Genomic DNA, 16,409 nt, shown 5'->3' with positions numbered 1-16,409 from the left:
GGCATCTAAAATAAAAGAGTTAGCCAACTTAAGTGCGTGAACTCTGTCCATAACCTCCTCATATGGAGTCTCTCTACTGAGCGACTTTTCTAGTTCCTCGAACCAGAACCATGCAGCTGTAGTGACAGGAACAATGCACGAAATGGGTTGAAGAAGGTAACCCTGCTGTACAAAAATCTTTTTAAGCAAACCCTCCAATTTTTTATCCATAGGATCTTTGAAAGCACAATTATCCTCGATAGGAATAGTAGTGCGCTTGTTTAGAGTAGAAACTGCCCCCTCGACCTTAGGGACTGTCTGCCATAAGTCCTTTCTGGGGTCGACCATAGGAAATAATTTCTTAAATATAGGAGGGGGAACAAAAGGTATGCCGGGCTTCTCCCGAAAGCGTCGGGGTGCACCGGAACCTCTAGGAACTTGTCCATCTTGCATAATTTTTATGGAATGACCAGGTTGTCACAATCATCCAGAGTAGATAACACCTCCTTAAGCAGTGCGCGGAGATGTTCTAATTTAAATGTCACAACATCAGGTTCAGCCTGTTGGGAAATTTTTCCTGAATCTGAAATTTCCCCATCTGACAAAACCTCCCTCATGGCCCCTTCAGATTGGTGTGAGGGTATGACAGAACAATTATCATCAGCGCCCTCCTGCTCTTCAGTGTTTAAAACAGAGCAATCGCGCTTTCTCTGATATGCAGGCATTTTGGATAAAATATTTGCTATGGAGTTATCCATTACAGCCGTCAATTGTTGCATGGTAATAAGCATTGGCGCGCTAGAAGTACTAGGGGCCTCCTGCGTGGGCAAAACTGGTGTAGACACAGAAGGAGATGATGTAGAACCATGTCTACTCCCTTCATCTGATGAATCATCTTGGGCAACTGCATTATCTTTGACAGTACTGTCCTTACTTTGTTTGGACGCTTTGGCACAATTATCACATAATTCAGAAGGGGGAGACACATTGACTTTCATACATATAGAACATAGCTTATCTGAAGGCACAGACATGTTAAACAGGCTTAAACTTGTCAGTAAAACACAAAAACCGTTTTAAAACAAAATCGTTACTGTCTCTTTAAATTTTAAACAGAGCACACTTTATTACTGAATATGTGAAAAAATATGAAGGAATTGTTCAAAATTTACCAAAATTTCACCACAGTGTCTTAAAGCATTAAAAGTATTGCACACCAATTTTCAGAGCTTTAACCCTCTACCAAGCCCAGAGGGTAATACGATACCAAATGACGCCTTCTAGGAACTTTTCCAACTATTTTCAGGTCCTCACACATGCATCTGCATGTCTTGCTCTCAAAAACAACTGCGCAATAATGGCGCGAAAATGAGGCTCAGCCTACAACTGGGAAGGCCCTTCCTGACTGGAAAAGGTGTCTAACATAGTGCCTGACGTTAAAAAACGTTCCCCAAGTTTATAAATGTGAAATACCAGCATAAACATGTATAAAATGCCCAAATAAAGCAATTGATTTTGCCCATAAAAGTGTCTACCAGTTTTATAGCCCATATTAAGCCCTTTATTCTGCTTGAGACTAAGAAAATGGCTTACTGGTCCCCATGAGGGGAAATGACAGCCTTCCAGCATTACACAGTCTTGTTAGAAATATGGCTAGTCATACCTTAAGCAGAAAAGTCTGCTAACCGTTTCCCCCAACTGAAGTTACTTCATCTCAACAGTCCTATGTGGAAACAGCAAAGGATTTTAGTTACTGTCCGCTAAAATCATCTTCCTCTCACAAACAGAATTCTTCATCTCTTTCTGTTTCAGAGTAAATAGTACATACCAGCACTATTTTAAAATAAACTCTTGATAGTAGAATAAAAAACTACAACTAAACAACACATACTCTTAACCATCTACGTGGAGATGTTGCCTGTGCAACGGCAAAGAGAATGACTGGGGTGGGCGGAGCCTAGGAGGGACTATATGGCCAGCTTTGCTGGGACTCTTTGCCATTTCCTGTTGGGGAAGAGATATTTCCCACAAGTAAGGATGACGCCGTGGACCGGACACACCAATGTTGGAGAAAATTATGTTAATTGGTTTTAAAAACATTTAGACTTGGCTGGTATGTTATTCTATAGCAACACAACACACTCAGTGACCATTATCCATCTGCTTGCTGTGCTGCTGTGGGAGGTGGCAGATAGGAGGGTAATTTTTACACTACAGCTAAAATTAACCTTACAAGCTACCTGATTAACTCCTTCACTACCAGAAATGTGAAATGTGTGGTGCGCAGATGCAATTAGCGGCCTTCTAATTGCCCGAAACAATGGCAAAGCCAGGTATGTCTGCTGCTTCTGAACAAACGGGACCCCAGATAAGCTTTAACAATCATTTGTTTTATGAACACAGTAGACTAGTTTGTAATAGTAATTTCAGTGAGAACCCCCCAGTTTATGAAAAAAGTAAAAAAATAATAATATTTGAACGTATTTGGCAGTGAAACTATTGTATGAAATAGACCAAAATAAGTCTACATCAATACTTTGAGATATATATATATACATACACACACATACAAATATACATACATACAAAACAAGGCTCTATTACTGTTTAAATGGAATAACTGCAAAAATGCTAAATAAAATATCTGGTACGTTGGGCAAGTTGTCTCTAAAATTCCAAGTCCTTAAAGGTTAAAAAAAAACAAAAAACAGTCCACACATGTTCAAAATGTTCCCATTGCTGCACATTATGCTGTAGACCTAGTGCATTCCTCAATACAACTGCCTTAAATATGGGAAGCTATTGTGTGCATGTAGCAGGGATTCAGATGCTATACAGTTTGGGGGAGCAGGTTATGGTGTTGGGGGAGATGGCATGTGGGCACCTTGGGGGCCTGGCAGTAATAGTGCAGCTGTGTGGCTCAGGGGGTTACATCAGCACTTGTGAACCACAGAGAGTCCCAGGATGAATAAGTTTGCTAAACACAACACTGACGCAGCGATAATTTGTACAACACTGCGTTAGTCAGTTCTGACTACTGTTTAAAGGTATGTGAATAATTACCTAGACTTGGGCTGTTCTAAAATAATATCCTTGTAACTGCATTATGACTATTCTGTACAGTGATAAAACCATGACAATCCTTACAGTGAATAAAAAGCACAAAATGTGCAGTTTGCTCCCACTTCCTGTTTACAGGCAAAATGCTCTGTGCTAAAATATCAGTTAGTGCTCTAGAAGCTTTTATCCAAGAAAAATAACCAACGATAATGCTCTTTAGTCAAAGGAACATATTGCTGTTAAACCACCTAAATTCCCTTTTATTTCCAAATAATTTGACTGGTTACTATATATTGTTTTAGTGTGTAAATTATCCTAATGCTGCCAATGGATATATGTTCACTTAAAGGGACAGAAAACCCCTGAGATTTCTGTATAATATGTTTAGTTATGCATAAGAAAAACTTTGCAATATATTTTCATTGTGTCCCATGTTCATGTAACTTAGCTCTGAACATTGAGCAATTTCTAATTCTCATAACTGGAAATAACCCTCTCCTGACTTCTCAAGGCTAACACTGCTACATACATACAAATATAGATATATCTATACATAATTGTTTTTTTATCAGATAATGGCAAAACAATGGATTTTATCCTGTGGCAGTGATTAGTCTTGTTAGCTGTGGACTAAAGCCCAGATTGACTCTTCCAAATAAGGCAACTGGTGGAAGGAAGTTTGGCTATTGAAAAATAAGTGCAGTAAAAAGGAGTATTTGTTTTATAAACATGAAGATTTGGATAATGTGTTTTATAGCTGCAAAAAGTAAATTTATGCTTACCTGATAAATTAATTTTTTTTACGATATGACGAGTCCACGGATTTCATCCTTACTTGTGGGATATTAACCTCCTGCTTACAGGAAGTGGCAAAGAGCACCACCGCAGAGCTGTATATATAGCCCCTCCCCTTCCCCTCCACCCTCAGTCATTCGGCCGAAGGTATAGGAAGAGAAAAGGAAAGGCTAAAAGGTGAAGAGGTGACTGAAGTTTACAAAAAATATAAAGAAAAACGGTCTTAAAAAGAACAGGGTGGGCCGTGGACTCGTCATATCGTAAAATAAATTCATTTATCAGGTAAGCAAAAATTTACTTTTCTTTTACAAAGATATGACGAGTCCACGGATTTCATCCTTACTTGTGGGAAACCAATACCAAAGCAATAGGACACCGATGAAAGGGAGGGACAAGACAGGAACCTAAACGGAAGGCACCACTGCTTGAAGAACCTTTCTCCCAAAGATAGCCTCAGAAGAAGCAAAAGTATCAAATTTGTAAAATTTGGAAAAAGTATAAAGGGACGACCAAGTCGCAGCCTTACAAATCTGTTCAACAGATGCATCGTTTTTAAAAGCTCATGTGGAAGCCACAGCCCTAGTAGAATGAGCCGTAATTCTTTCAGGAGGCTGCTGTCCAGCAGTCTCATATGCCAGGCGGATGATACTTCTCAGCCAAAAAGAAAGAGGTAGTCGTAGCTTTCTGACCCCTATGCTTTCCAGAATAAACAATGAACAATGAAGATGATTGAGGAAAATCCTTAGTTGCCTGTAAGTAAAACTTTAAAGCACGGACCACATCCAATTTATGTAACAGACGCTCCTTCTTGGAAGGATTAGGACACAATGAAGGAACAATAATTTCCTGATTAATATTCTTATTTGAAACAACCTTAGGAAGAAATCCAGGTTTGGTACGTAAAACCACCTTATCAGAATGAAAAATGAGATAAGGAGAATCACAATGTAATGCCGAAAGCTCAGAAACTCTTCTAGCAGAAGAAACAACTAAAAACAGAACTTTCCAAGATAACAATTTGATATCCATGGAATGCATAGGTTCAAACTGAACCCCTTGAAGAACTAAATTCAAACTCCAGGGAGGAGCAATGGGTCTATATACAGGCTTAATTCTAGATAGAGCCTGACAAAAAGACTGAACATCTGGCACATTTGCCAAACGTTTGTGAAACAGAATTGACAAAGCTGAAATTTGTCTCTTTAAGGAACTCGCCGATAACCCTTTCTCCAATCCTTCTTGGAGAAAAGACAGAATCCTAGGAATCCTAACTTTACTCCATGAGTAACCCTTGGATTCACACCAAGATATTTACGCCATATCTTATGATAGATCTTTCTAGTGACAGGCTTTCTGGTCTGTATCAAAGTATTGATGACCGAATCAGAGAATCCTCGCTTTGATAAAATCAAGCGTTCAATCTCCACGCAGTCAGCTGCAGAGAAATTAGATTTGTATGTTGGAAAGGACCTTGAATGAGAAGGTCCTGTCTCAATGGAAGTTTCCATGGTGGCAGAGAGGACATGTCCACTAGATCCACATACCAAGTCCAGCGTGGCCATGCAGGCGCTATCAGGATCACTGATGCTCTCTCCTATTTGATTCGAGCAATCACGCGTGGGAGGAGAGTAAATGGTGGAAACACATAAGCTAGACTGAACAACCAAGGCACTGCCAAGGCATCTATCAGTTCGGCCTGAGGATCCCTTGACCGAGATCCGTATCTTGGAAGCTTAGCATTTTGTAGAGATGCCATCAAATCCAACTCTGGTCTGCCCCATCTGAGAATCAATGAGGCAAATACCTCCGGGTGAAGTTCCCACTCTCTCCCGGATGAAAAGTCTGTCGACTTAGAAAATCCGCTTCCCAGTTCTCTACTCCTGGGATGTAGATCGCCGACAGATGGCAAGAGTGGGCCTCCGCCCAACGGATTATCTTGGATACTTCTATCATCGCTAAGGGACTCCTTGTTCCCCCCCGATGATTGATATATGCCACAGTCGTAATGTTGTCAGACTGGAATCTGATTAATTTGGCCGAAGCCAACCGAGGCCACGCCTGAAGCGCATTGAATATTGCTCTCAGTTCCAGAATATTGATTGGAAGAAGAGACTCCACCCAAACACCCTGAGCCTTCAGGGAGTTCCAAATTGCACCCCAGAAGGCTGGCATCTGTTGTCACTATCACCCACGAGGGTCTGCGGAAACAAGTCCCTTGGGACAGATGATCCGGCGACAACCACCAAAGAATAGAGTTTCTGGTCTCTTGATCCAGATTTATCTGAGGAAATAAGTCTGCATAATCCCCATTCCACTGTCCGAGCATGCACAGCTGCAGTAGTCTGAGATGAAAGCGAGCAAACGGAACTATGTCCATTGCCGCTACCATTAATCCAATTACCTCCATACACTGAGCAACTGATGGCCAAGGAATGGACTGAAGTGCTCGGCAAGTATTTAGAATCTTTGATTTTCTGACCTCCGTCAGAAATATTCTCATGGCTACCGAGTCTATCAGAGTTCCCAAGAAGGAAACCCTTGTCTGTGGGACAAGTGAACTCTTCTCTATGTTCACCTTCCAGCCGTGAGTTCTCAGAAAAGACAACACTGTCCGTGTGAGATTTTGTCAGATATGTTGACGCCTGAATCAGAATGTTGTCCAGATAAGGCGCCACCGCTATTCCTCGCGGTCTGAGAACCGCCAAAAGAGACCCTAGAAGCTTTGTGAAGATTCTGGGTGCTGTCGCCAACCCGAAGGGAAGAGCCACAAACTGATAATGTTTGTCCAAGAAGGCAAACCTTAGAAACCGATGATGATCTTTGTGGATTGGAATATGAAGGTAAGCATCCTTCAAATCCACGGCAGTCACATATTGACCCTCCTGGATCATTGGTAAAATTGTTCGAAATTGTCTCCATCTTGAATGATGGAACTCTTAAAAATTTGTTTACACACTTGAGGTTTATGATGGGTCTGAACATTCCCTCTTTTTTGGGAACCACATATAGGTTTGAGTAAAAACCCCTGTCCCAATTTTGGAACTGGCCAAATTACTCCTATAGTAGAAAGGTCTTTTACACAGCGTAAGAACGCATCTCTATCTGGTTTGCAGATAATTTTGAAAGATGAGATCTCCCTCTTGGGAGAAAATCCTTGAATTCCAATTGATAACCGTGGGTCACTATTTCTAGTGCCCTGGAATCCTGAACATCTCTTGCCCAAGCCTGAGCAAAGATAGTCCCCTACTAGACCCAGTCCCGGATCGGGGGCCACCCCTTCATGCTGTCTTAGGAAAAACTGTGGGCTTTTTGGATTGTTTACCCTTATTCCAGTTCTGATTGGGTCTCCAGACTGACTTAGATTGGGAAAAAGAAGAAGCGAGGGTCCTCCATTAAAGTTCTGAAAGGAACGAAAATTATTCTGCTTACCCCTGATTTTAACCAGAAATGATTTCCTTTAATTCTGGCCCGAAAAGGGTTTTACCTTTAAAGGAAATAGCTAAAAGCTTATGTAATGATGACACATCAGCAGACCAAGATTTGAGCCATAATGCTCTACATGCTAAAATAGCAAATCCTGCATTTTTTGCTGCTAATTTAGCAATTTGAAAAGCGGCATCAGTAATAAAAGAAATAGCTAGCTTGAGAGCCTTAATTCTATCTAAGATGTCATCTAATGGAATCTCAATCTTACGAGACTCTTCTAGAGCCTCAAAAAAAAAGAAGAAGCTGCTGCAGTAGTTACTGGAACAATGCAAGCCGTAGGTTGTAAAAGAAACCCCTGATTAACAAATAATTTCTTTAGTAGACCCTCTAATTTCTTATCCATAGGGTCCTTGAAATCACAACTATCCTCAATGGGTATAGTAGTACGCTTAGCTAGGGTAGATATAGCTCCCTCCACTTTAGGGACCGTTTGCCATGAGTCCCGAATGGTATCTGATATGGGAAACATTTTCTTAAAATTAGGAGGGGGAGAAAACTGTATACCTGGTCTATACCATTCCTTTCTAATAATTTCCTAAATTCTCTTAGGAACCAGAAAATCATCAGTGTAAGTAGGTACTTCCAAATATTTATCCATTTTACACAATTTCTCTGGAGGAATCACAATAGGGTCACAATAATCCAGAGTTTCTAAAAACCTCCCTAAGTAACAGGCGGAGGTGTTCAAGCTTAAATTTAAATGACATAACATCCGAATCTGTGAGGTAAAACATTCCCTGAATCAGAAATTTCACCTTCAGACAATAATTCCCTAATCCCAAATTCAGAGCACTGTGAGGGAACATCGGAAATAGCTAATAAAGCATCAGAGGATTCAGTATTTACATTAATACCTGACCTACTGCGTTTACCCTGCAACACTGGTAATTTAGATAATACCTCTGTAAGGGTAGTTGACATAACTGCAGCCATCTCCTGCAGAGTAAAAGAATTAGACGCACTAGAAGTACTTGGCGTCGCTTGTGTGGGCGTTAAAGGTTGTGACACTTGGGGAGAATTGAATGGCATATCCTGATTCTCTTCAGACGGAGAATCATGCTTAGGCACACTTTCTTTATTTAAAATAATCTTTTTACATTTTAAGGCCCTTTCAGTACAAGAGTTACACAATGTTAGAGGGGGTTGCACAAAAGCTTCTAAACACATAGAACAATGAGAATCCTCAATGTCAGACATGTTGAACAGACTAGTAACACCACAAAAAGTCGTTTAAACACTTATTTATTGCAAAAAATAAACATTTGAAAAAACGTGTACTGTGTCTTTAAGAAAAGAAAAAGTGAACAATTTTTCCAAAAAGCTGAATTAACGTAAAATTATCTCCAAATTTAACTAAGATCGTTGGTTAATCCAAAAATAACTGCACCCAAAAGCAAGTGCAGATATAAAGCTTTAAAGTACTTATATTCAACAACTAGTCAAAATATAAACAAAAATACCCTCTGCACCTCGCCACAGCTCTTCAGACCAGCTATACAGTCCAAGAGCCACAGGAGTTGCTGTTTGCTGCTGCTGAGCCTGAAGTAAGTGCGCATCTGAGCGCGTGAAAATAAGCCCCTTAAGGTCAATGCCGGAGTAGGCCCAAACACAACCGCATGGGAATGCGGTTTTGCACCAAAGTTAATGCACAACTCAGAATACAACCCCTCAAACAAAAAAAACAAATAAGTTTAAATGCCAAGAATAAAAAACGTAATACATCGTTTAATAGTCTCCCATGTCACATAACCCAAATAAAGTCAACCAATGATAAATGTAATATAGGGACTCCAGTAATACCCCTCTTATAAAATAGGATTACTGCTTACCCCATCCCCATACAGGGAAAAAATGCCAGCCAGTTCTGATACACCATGTCTCCTCAGAAAAAAAAAGCTGCACATACCTTAATGCTGCTTGTAGAATGAAACCGGTCTCCACACTGAAGATGTCTCATGGTTACCTTCAGAAGTCTTGTGGGAACCAGCGTGGATCTTAGTTACAACTGCTAAGATCATCAACCGCAGGGCAGAAATCTTCTTCCATATCCCCCTGAGGAAAATAGTACTCACCAGTACCATTTAAAATAAAAAACTTCTTGATTGAAGAATCTAAAACTAACACCTCACTTTACCATGTCTTCCTAGAATAACACAGGCAAAGAGAATGACTGAGGGTGGAGGGGATGGGAGGGGCTATATATACACAGCTCTGCTGTGGTGCTCTTTGCCACTTCCTGTAAGCAGGAGGTTAATATCCCACAAGGATGAAATCCGTGGACTCGTCATATCTTTGTAAAAGAAATAACGATATTTAAATTACAAGGTGCTTACTGTCCCTTTAAAAACTGAGACAACGACACAGCAAACCAGAAATTAAGCACTGCATTGCAAAACACATTTTATACTTTAACAAAGTAATTTTGTTAACAATTTAAAAAGTTTTGAAAATTAAGAGCATCTCAGAAACACACCACTTGAAATTCCCTGAGGACTCCCTTCTTCCTGCTCCCCTCTACTGTGGCCAATTAGGGACATATGTAAATGAGCTTGTGATCAAAAGCTGGCAAAATAAAAAAATAAAAAAAAAAGTATATTGCAATTTTAAATTTAATATTCTATAGGGAAAACGAAATTTATGCTTACCTGATAAATTTATTTCTCTTGTGGTGTATCCAATCCACGGATCATCCATTACTTGTGGGATATTCTCCTTCCCAACAGGAAGCTGCAAGAGGATCACCCACAGCAGAGCTGTCTATATAGCTCCTCCCCTAACTGCCACCTCCCAGTCATTCGACCGAAGACAAGCAAGAGAAAGGAGAAACTATAGGGTTCAGTGGTGACTGTAGTTTAAAAATTTAAAAAACGCCTGCCTTAAAAAGACAGGGCGGGCCGTGGACTGGATACACCACAACGTTTTCTCTTGTAAGGTGTATCCAGTCCACGGATCATCCATTACTTGTGGGATACCAATACCAAAGCTTTAGGACACGGATGAAGGGAGGGACAAGGCAGGTGCTTAAACGCAAGGCACCACTGCCTGTAAGACCTTTCTCCCAAAAATAGCCTCCGAAGAAGCCAAAGTATCACATTTGTAGAATTTTGAAAAAGTATGGAGCGAAGACCAAGTCGCCGCCTTGCAAATCTGTTCAACAGAAGCCTCATTTTTAAAAGCCCATGTGGAAGCCACTGCTCTAGTGGAATGAGCTGTAATTCTTACAGGAGGCTGCTGGCCAGCAGTCTCATAAGATAAACGGATTATACTTCTTAACCAAAAGGAAAGAGAAGTTGCTGAAGCCTATTGGCCTCTTCTCTGTCCAGAGTAAACAACAAACAATGTCGATGTTTGACGAAAATCCTTAGTAGCTTGTAAATAAAACTTTAAAGCACGAACCACGTCAAGATTATGTAATAGACGTTCCTTCTTTGAAGAAGGATTAGGACACAGTGACGGAACAACAATCTCCTGATTGATATTCTTATTAGATACCACCGTAGGAAGAAACCCAGGTTTGGTACACAAACTACCTTATCTGCATGGAAGATCAGATAAGGGGAATCACACTGTAAGGCAGATAACTCTGAAACTCTTCAAGCCGAAGAAATAGCTACCAAAAACAGAACTTTCCAAGATAAAAGCTTGATATCTATGGAATGCAGAGGTTCAAACGGAACCCCTTGAAGAACCTTAAGAACTAAATTTAAACTCCATGGCGGAGCAACAGGTTTAAACACAGGATTGATTCTAACTAAAGCCTGACAAAACGCCTGAACGTCTGGAACATCCGCCAGACGCTTGTGCAAAAGAATTGACAGAGCAGAAATCTGTCCCTTTAAGGAACTAGCTGACAATCCCTTCTCCAATCCCTCTTGGAGAAAAAGATAATATCCTGGGAATCCTGACTTTACTCCATGAGTAACCCTTGGATTCACAGCAATGAAAATATTTACACCATATCTTATGATAGATTTTCCTGGTGACAGGCTTTCGAGCCTGAATTAAGGTATCAATGACTGACTCTTTTTTGATAAAATCAAGCGTTCAATCTCCAAGCAGTCAGAAGCAGAGAAATTAGATTTGGATGGTTGAAAGGACCCTGAAGTAGAAGGTCCTGTCTCAGCGGTAGAGTCCATGGTGGAAGGGATGACATGTCCACCAGATCTGCATACCAGGTGCTATCAAAATCACTGAAGCTCTCTCCTGCTTGATCTTGGCAATCAGACGAGGGAGCAGAGGAAACGGTGGAAGCTTGGCGTTCTGACGAGACGCCATAAGATCCAATTCTGGTTTGCCCCAACGTTGAATCAACTGTGCAAACACTTCCGGATGGAGTTCCCACTCCCCCAGATGAAAAGTCTGCCGACTTAGAAAATCCGCCTCCCAGTTCTCTACTCCTGGGATATGGATAGCTGATAGATGGCAAGAGTGAACCTCTGCCCATAGAATTATTTTTGAAACCGCCAACATTGCAAGGGAACTCCTTGTTCCCCCTTGATGGTTGATGTAGGCTACAGTCGTCATATTGTCCGACTGAAATCTGATGAACCTGACCGCAGCAAGCTGAGTCCAAGCCTGAAGAGCATTAAATATCGCTCTTAGTTCCAGAATGTTTATCGGAAAGAGTGTCTCCTCCTGAGTCCACGAGCCCTGAGCCTTCAGGGAGTTCCAGACTGCACCCCAGCCCAGAAGGCTGGCATCTGTCGTTACTATAGTCCAGTCTGGCCTGCGGAAGGTCATCCCCTTGGACAGATGGACCTGAGATAGCCACCAGAGAAGAGAATCCCTGGTTTCTTGATCCAGATTTAGTAGAGGGGACAAATCTGTGTAATCCCCATTCCACTGACTGAGCATGCAAAGTTGCAGCGGTCTGAGATGTAGGCGGGCAAACGGTACTATGTCCATTGCCGCTACCATTAAACCGATTACTTCCATACACTGAGCCACTGAAGGACGAGAAGTGGAATAAAGAACACGGCAAGAGTCTAGAAGTTTTGACAATCTGGCCTTCGATAGGTAAATCTTCATTTCTACCGAATCTATCAGAGTCCCTAGGAATGAAACTTTTGTTAGAGGTGATAGAGAGCTCTTTTCTTCGTTCACCTTCCACCCATGGGACCTCAGAAATTCCAGAACAATGTCCGTGTGGGACCTGGCAACTTGAAAAGTCGACGCCTGTATCAGAATGTCGTCTAAGTAAAGGGCTACTGCTATACCCCGCGGCCTTAGGACTGCTAGAAGGGACCCTAGAACCTTTGTAAAGATTCTTGGTGCCGTGGCCAACCCAAAGGGAAGAGCCACAAACTGGTAGTGCCTGTCTAGAAAGGCAAACCTGAGAAAACTATGATGATCTTTGTGTATCGGGATGTGAAGATAAGCATCCTTTAGGTCTACGGTAGTCATATAGTGACCCTCCTGGATCATAGGAAGGATGGTTCGAATAGTCTCCATCTTGAAGGATGGAACTCTGAGAAATTTGTTTAAGATTTTGAGATCTAAGATTGGTCTAAATGTTCCCTCATTCTTGGGAACTACAAACAGATTTGAATAGAAGCCCTGACCCTGTTCCTCCTGCGGAACTGGGTGGATCACTCCCATAATTAGACGGTCTTGAACACAATGTAAGAATGCCTCTCTTTTTATCTGGTTTGCAGATAAAAGTGAGAGATGAAATCTCCCTTTTGGGGGAGAGGTTTTGAATTCCAGAAGATAACCCTTGGACACAATTTCCAATGCCCAGGGATCCTGGACATCTCTTGCCCAAGCCTGGGCGAAGAGAGAGAGTCTGCCCCCTACTAGATCCGTTTCCGGATCGGCAGTGACTGGTGCAATGCATGCAAGAGGCTGGAGAATAAAACCTTGTTGAATAAAAATTTTCTTAAGGTAACCCTCTAATTTTTTATCCATTGGATCTAGAAAAGCACAACTATCCTTGACAGGGATAGTGGTACGCTTAGCTAGAGTAGAAACTGCTCCCTCCACCTTAGGGACCGTCTGCCATAAGTCCCGTGTAGCGGCGTCTATAGGAAACATCTTTTTAAAAACAGGAGGGGGATTGAACGGTACACCTGGTCTATCCCATTCCTTAGTAATAATTTCAGAAAACCTTTTAGGGATTGGAAAAACATCAGTGTAAGTAGGTACTGCATAGTATAAATCCAATCTACATAATTTCTCTGGGAATACAATAGTGTCACAGTCGTCCAGAGTTGCTAAAACCTCCCTGAGCAATGCGCGGAGGTGTTCAAGCTTAAATTTAAATGTAGACATATCAGAATCAGATTGAAGTATCTTCCCTGAATCAGAAAATTCACCCACAGATTGAAGCTCCCCTGCTTCAGCTTCAGTATAATGTGAGGGTGTATCAGACATAGCTACTAAAGCGTCAGAGAGCTCTGTATTTTTCTAGTCCCAGAGCTGTCTCGCTTTCCTTGCAATCCTGGCAGTTTAGATAATACCTCTAAGGGTATGATTCATAACTGCCGCCATGTCTTGCAAGGTATACGCAATGGGCGCGCTAGATGTACTAGGCGTCCCCTGAGCGGGATTTATAGGATCTGACACGTGGGGAGAGTTAGACGGCATAACTTCCTCCTTGTCAATTTCTTCTGGTGATAAATTTTTTAAAGCCAGAATATGGTCTTTGTAATCTATAGTAAAATCAGTGCATTTGGTACATATTCTAAGAGGGGGTTCCACAATGGCTTCTAAACATAATGAACAATGAGTTTCCTCTATGTCAGACATGTTTAAACAGACTAGTAATGAGACCAGCAAGCTTGGAAAACACTTTAATAACTGAACAAGCAAAAAATAAAAACGGTACTGTGCCTTTAAGAGAAAAAAACAATCACAGAAACTGCAAAACAGTGAAAAAAGCAGTAAATCTTACGAAATTTTTACAGTGTGTATAATAGGCTAAAAGAGCATTGCACCCACTTGCAAATGGAGGATTAACCCCTTAGTTTCAAAACCAGATAAAAAAAATGATATAAACATTTTTAAACAGTCACACAAAACTGCCACAGCTCTACTGTGGCCCTACCTGCCCATACAACTACTTTGGAAGGCACAAAAACCCTTTAGAGAGGTCCTAAATATTCAAGGAACTCCTTCAGGGAAGCTGGATGTCTCATACTGCAAAAACTAATGCACAATTTAAGCCGAAAATAGGCCCCTCCCAGCCTGTACTCACAGTGAGAGGGCCTTAAAAAACTATCCCTAGGCAAAATCTAGTCAGCCATGTGGAAAAAACTGGGCCCCAGAATAAAGTTTTATCACCAATATGTAATAAACGTTCATACACCTTCAGCAAACGTTATATCTATTCAGTAATGTGAGTAAATAAAAAAAATATTACCCTTTACAGCAAGCATGATACCAGTCGTTATTAAATCACTGTAATCAGGCTTACCTTAAATAATTCCGGTATTGTCAGCATTTTCTAGCATATCATTTCTCTAGAAAAATTTAAAACTGCACATACCTCATAGAAGGAGACCCTGCACGCTATTCCCCCAGCTGAAGTTACCTCATCTCTTCAGTTATGTGTGAGAACAGCAATGGATCTTAGTTACAACCTGCTAAGATCATCAAAGACCACAGGCAGACTCTTCTTCAACTTTCTGCCTGAGGCTAAAATAGTACAACTCCGGTACCATTTGAAAATAACAAACTTTTGATTGAAGATAAACTACATTAATGCACCACATCTCTCTAGCTACTTCCTATCTTGTCGAGAGCTGCAAGAGAATGACTGGGAGGTGGCAGTTAGGTGAGGAGCTATATAGACAGCTCTGCTGTGGGTGATCCTCTTGCAGCTTCCTGTTGGGAAGGAGAATATCCCACAAGTAATGGATGATCCGTGGGACTGGATACACCTTACAAGAGAAATTATATTTAGAGTTTAATATCTTCAACTCAGATTTTATTAGGTTGGGCAGAAACATGCACAGAGTTAGGTTTAATTATAACTAATATTTCAATGTAGAAAGTACGGAATACATAAGGAAATATAATTAATAACCCAGTAAAATAACAAAAACTACGAAAAAAGAATAAGTGAGCTAATGTAAAAAAAATATATACCGTACAACTCAAATATTAAATGGACAGTATCTACTCCTAAATTTGTATTGTTTAAAAAGATAGCTAATCCCTTTATTATACATTATCCAGTTTTGCATAACCAACACTGTATATTCATATACTTCTTACCTCTGTGATTACCTTGTATCAAAGCCTCTGCAGACTGCCCCCTTATCTCAGTTCTTTTTTAAAACTTGCATCAGTGCTGACTCTTAACTCCATGGGAGTTAGCACAATGTTATCCATCTATCTAGCACTGTCTAGCTGTAAAAAACTGTCAAAATGCACTGAGATAAAAGGCAGCCTTCAAGGTAGGGTTGCCACTCAACCATGTTTTCCTGGACACTTATGAGTTATGCATGCTGCAGGGTGTGCAGAGAGGAACAAGAATAGTGCTGAAATTCATGGTTGTACCTGCACACACTGCAGCATGTATAACTCAGAAGTGTCCAGGAAAACATGGCTGAGGTGGCAACCCTACTTCAAGGGCTAAAAAATTAGCATATGAGCCTACCTAGCTTTAGCTTTCCAAAGAATACCAAGAGGACAAAGCAAATTTGATAATAAAACTTAATTATGGAAAGTAGTTTAAAAATTGCATGCCCTATCTGAAGTATGAAGGTTTAATTTTGACTAGACTGTCCCTTTAAATAAAAATAAATACTATCATAGCTAAGCAAGTTTTTAACAACAAGGTTTAGCCATAGCAAATAGTAAATGTTAATATGCCTACACTATAATATGCATAATAGCAGCAATGTAAATCTCTCTCCTCTAGACATTTAGCTTGATGTGCCTTTAGGGAGTACATTTCTTTTTATCTAATGGGACAAAGTAATAAGAACCTCCTTGATTCTCAAATGTAGTTCACAAACACAGCTGGATGCTGTGGGCAATCAGAAAGCTGCACTAGATTTTTTGGTAAAGAGTAGATTGAAGCTGTCTGCTTTTAAATCACCAAAGAAATTAGGTATTGGGGAAAATAAAAAAAAGTGGTATTA

At 40.7% G+C, this 16,409-nt stretch overlaps 1 protein-coding gene across 5 annotated transcripts in view; it reads right to left on the bottom strand.

Annotated features, from left to right (window-relative positions):
- Positions 1-16,409, bottom strand: part of MTUS1 (microtubule associated scaffold protein 1) — a 938,324-nt gene that overhangs the window by 359,384 nt on the left and 562,531 nt on the right. The window lies entirely within an intron of this gene.

The sequence above is a fragment of the Bombina bombina genome, chromosome 2, assembly GCF_027579735.1.
Source record: "Bombina bombina isolate aBomBom1 chromosome 2, aBomBom1.pri, whole genome shotgun sequence".
Classification (NCBI taxonomy): Eukaryota; Metazoa; Chordata; class Amphibia; order Anura; family Bombinatoridae; genus Bombina; species Bombina bombina.
This window is presented reverse-complemented; position numbering and strand designations above follow the sequence as displayed.